The sequence below is a fragment of the Glycine soja genome, chromosome 11, assembly GCF_004193775.1.
Source record: "Glycine soja cultivar W05 chromosome 11, ASM419377v2, whole genome shotgun sequence".
In the NCBI taxonomy this organism is placed as follows: Eukaryota; Viridiplantae; Streptophyta; class Magnoliopsida; order Fabales; family Fabaceae; genus Glycine; species Glycine soja.
The window spans coordinates 33,568,916-33,573,951 of record NC_041012.1 but is presented as its reverse complement, the minus strand read 5'-3'; positions in this window follow the sequence as shown (position 1 = coordinate 33,573,951).

The window sequence follows — 5,036 nt, the reverse complement described above, 5'->3', positions numbered from 1 at the left end:
TACAGAGGCATATCCCAAGCATATCAGTCAACAAAATTTAAGAATAAAAAATAAATAAAAGAAAATTGAAGGTTGATCAAGTCTAAAAATGATTTGAAATAGATTTTTGCATGTTTAATTTAGTTTGATGTTGGAGAAGATTTTAGAATTAATTCTGAGTTGAAACAACTTTGAGTAATAAACCACAAAGGACCCACCTTTGTAATTGTGATTGTGCAAAACTCCTCCATCCATTTCCAATTTTTTCAGTCTTCCTCCAATGATTATAAACAATCATGCACTCCGTAATCCCTTCCAAATTCAGATGGGTGAATCCCATAGCTTTCATTAATACTCATGGTACTTGGCATATCCTGAAATTAACATTAAATTCATGTTAGATATGTATATGATTTTAACATTTGATAAACAAATGAGTGTTTAATTACTCACCAAACTGTTGCAAGTCACATTGTACTCAATCAGCAGGACTTTAAAAATGACTGAGTTAGGAACTTGGTGGTACAAGAAGTGTCATTTAGGATAAGCTTTTGGTTTAGAATTGCTTTTGAAGATGGTAAGGAAGAAAACACTCTGACCAAAACAAGTCATAGTTACTTGATGATTTCCAATGAGTCCATAGAAATGTCTGAGTTATGTCCATCTAGCCAGTAGAGTTGGGTTTACCAGATCTTGGTTGTATGTAATAGTGTTTATGTTGTCATTACTGTCTAGCAGATGCCAAGTATGTTCTAGTTCAACCTTCCATCTTACAACAAAGGACCTACTAACTTCACCGTAAGGCTACTTTTAACAAGCAAACTAATATAATCAAATGTGTTATTTCATGTCATATTTACTGGAGAATAGCTTGAAAATTCTAACCTGATCCATAATATGAATTGTGTTAGCCATTTCCTTTCATTTCTGTTGATCTTCATTCATTATTTCGAAACTCCATTTACAATATTAAAGTTAATATTAAAAATAAATATGCATGCCTACCTACTAGTAGTAAACCAAGACATATGAGTTTGGTCAAGTACATGCCACAGAGTACTAGTTGAAAGACACAATGCATATACCCATTTTTGAAAGCCAAGAATGATATTCCTATTTTGGGGGCCCAAGGCTGTGGCAGAATTCCCACACCAGCACAAGTCCCATTAACAAGCATTTTCATGTTAGTAATACGCATAAAGTCTCATTATCAGTATTTGTATATCCAAAAAATAACACATGTTTTCAGCAACATACACATAAACAAGTATTTTCATGTTTGTAATACTCACATTAACAGGACACAATACGAACATCAAAACGAGAATGGGAAATCATCAAAACCAAGAATGAGCCCTAGCTTCTTGCTTACCATCACCATCAAAACCAAACACATAAACAAACATTTATAGAAGACTAACCTTTTGTGAGTGAGTGAGAGCACGAGAGTGAGAGAATGAGAGTTAGTAGACCTATGAGTGAGAGCGAGAACAATAGCGCGAGAGTGATTGCGAGAATGAAAGATCGAGAGTAAGAACAGGAACAGTGTGGCCGCATTGCCGCAAAAAGTGTGTGAGAGTGAGAGTGAGAATGATAGCGCAAGAAATGAGTGAGAGCGAGGACGAGAGCAAGAGAGATGAGTGAAATTGAGAACGAGAGTGTGAGAATGAGAGATGGTTCAGAATGAGTGCGAGAAGAGGAAGAGATAGATTTAATTTAACTAACACAACATCGATTTTCCAAGAGACTAATGTTAACATGAGTTCGTTAACGTCGGTTTTTGGAAAAACTGATGTTAACATGAGTTTGTTAACATTGGTTTTTGAAAATCTGATGCTAACGAACTCATGTTAACATCGATTTTGCCAAAAACTGATGTTAACAAACTCGCATTATTAATGAATATGCCACTGCGTTTTTGTTAACATCAGTTTTCTAAAAAATCGATGTTAGCATAACTATGTTATGTCCATTCTTTCTACTAGTGTCACATTGGCATTCCTAAGATTTTGTTTATTAGTGCTTTACGAAGTTCTTAAGTATTTTGTTTTTTTAAAAGGAGAAATAAATATATTTATACTTATGAAAATAAGAACTTTACATCTATCATAAGATCTATACATAACAAAAAGTGACCTAAAAAACCCTCAGACATGGTGAGCAACAAAATCGCTCCCTGTGCCCTAAATTGCCAATAAAAAAATCAATTGCACTTCAACAGGAAAATGCACCAAGATGAATACGAGATACCCGATTTGATATGTTGCTTATATAGCAACCACTGCCAAGATATCCTCATAATACTATCAATAACACATCATTTAGAAAAGTGTAGAAATAAGTAGAAGTAATATTTAATTGGAAGAAGTGTGTAAAACTAAGTAGTTGGGAGAAGTGTGTAGAACACTCCCTTGAAGTGTGTGGAATCTTTCTTGATGTATCTAAAACTCTCCCTTGAAGCCTATAAAAAGGGCAGAGGTTGTGATTTGCAAGTGAACCCAAAGAAGCCAAAACAAAAGCATTTCTCAAGTCATAAAAACTAGTCTTCTTTCAAATATTCTCTCCTCCTCCAGTTCTCTCAAATACTTCCTATAACCTTCTTCTTTCCAACAAAGTGGTATCAGAGCTTAGGTTCTAATAAGAAATCCCTCTATAGTCATGGCGAGCAATGGAGTGGCATCCTTCCAAGTTCCACTTCCAAAAGAGAGCACCTATGACAATTGGAGCATTAAAATGAAGGCCTTTCTTGGAGCACATGATGTTTGGGAAATGGTTGAAAAAGGCTATAAGGAGCCGCAAGACGAGACTTCACTATCCCAAGCACAAAAGGAGACTTTAAAGGATTTAATAAAGAGAGACAAGAAAGCATTTTTCCTCATCTAACAAGCATTAGATGATGATGCATTCGAGAAGATTTCTGATGCAACATCCGCTAAGGAGGCAAGGGATAAAATTCAAACCTCTCACAAAGGAGAAGACAAAGTAAAGAAGGTGTGTCTCCAAACTCTAAGAGGTGAGGTCAAATCCTTACATATGAAAGATTCAAAGTCCATTTCTGATTATTTTTCAAGAATTCTCGCTATTTCAAATCAACTAAAAAGAAATGGAGAGAAGTTACAAGATGTAAGAATTATTGAGAAAATATTACACTCGTTAGATCCCAAATTTGAGCACATTATTGTGACAATTGAGGAACCCAAAGATTTAGAAACCATGATGATAGAACATCTTCAAGGATCAACTGAAGGAGAAGGAAGAAAGTCAAGGAAATGAGTGAACCCAACGAGGCCAAGGTAGAGGTTGAGGTAGCGGCCGAGGACAGGTTGGACATGACAACAGTGGACGAGGTTCCAATTTCATCAACAACGGTTATGAGAACGGAAAAATCTCAACAAGAGAACATGGAAGAGGCTATACGAGCACAATGTATGATGAATCTCAAACCCGATGCTATAACTGTAAAAAATTTGGCCACTATGCTTCATAATTTAGATTTGCCAAGAATAGAGTTGAGGAGGAGACTAACTATGTGGAGCAAAAAGATGAAAAGTTTGAAACGGTGCTCCTAGCACGTGATGGTAATGAAGGTAGCCAAGAAAACGCATGGTACCTTGACACTAGTGCAAGCAACCATATGTGCGGAAAAATAAGCATTTTCGTGAATCTTGATGAATCAGTGAGTGGCAATGTCTCATTTGGTGATAATTCCAAGATTCTTATAAAAGGAAAAGATAAGATCTTAATTTGTTTCAATAATGGAAGACATGAATTCATATCAAATGTCTACTATGTCCCAAATATGAACAACAATATTTTGAGTTTGGGACAATTACTTGAAAAAGGCTACGATATTCACATGAAAGATTTCATTCTTTCCATCAGAGATGGGAGAAACAATCTAATCACCAAGGTACCAATGTCAGGAAATAGGATGTTCTTGTTGAAAATCCAAAATGATGTTGCAAAATGTCTTAAAGCTTGCTACATTGATGCATCTTGGCTATAGCATCTTTGATTTAGGCATTTAAATTTTGGAGGCTTAAGTTTGCTATCAAAGGAGAAGATGGTGAGAGGACTACCCTATATTAACCACCCTGATCAACCCTGTGAAGGATGTTTACTTGAGAAGCAATTTAGAGTGAGTTTTCCAAAGGAGTAAAACTCAAAAGCTAAGAAGCCACTCAAGCTAATATATGGTCACGTCTGTGGGCCAATCAAGCCAAGCTCACCAGGTAAAAATAATTATTTCCTCCTTTTGATTGATGGTTTTTCAAGAAAAACATAAGTCTATTTCTTAAAGAAAAAATCAGAAGACTTTTCCGCCTTTAAGAAGTTTAAAGCTGTAGTGGAGAAAGAAAAAGGTCGAAAGGTCAAAGCCATGAGGTTTGACCGAGGAGGAGAATTTACTTCCAAAGAGTTTCGAGAGTTTTGTGAAGATAATGGAATTAGATGCCCCCTGATGGTTTCAAGATCCCCCCAATAGAATGGTGTTCCAAAAATAAAAAAAATAAAACAATCCTTGATATGGCTCGAAGCAGGCTCAAAAGCAAGAAACTACCAAAAGAATTTTGGGCAAAAGCTGTAGCATGTGCAGTTTATCTGTCCAATTGATCACCAACGAGAAGTCTATTGGGAAAGATACCAGAAGAAGCATGGATTGGAAGAAAGCTTGGTATCTCTCACTTGAGGGTCTTTAGGAGTACAACTCATGTTCATGTCCTAGACGAGAGAATAGCAAAACTTGATGACAAGAGTGAAAGATTCATCTTCATCGGTTATGATTTAAGCTCAAAGGCGTACAAGTTGTACAATCCAAGTAATAAGAAGATGGTAGTCAGTTGAGATTTGGTGTTCGCAAAGAAGGACAATGGGACTTTGAGACTCATGAAAAGGAATACAACTTCTTTCCTCCACTTGAAGAAGAAAAGACACCTCAATATGTTCAACAAGAGCTTACCCCACCAACATCAACCACTTACAACAATACTTTACCATCTTCTAAGAGTGAAAGGGTCGTGTCATGCACAAGAATCCTCCAAGATCTTTATGATCATACT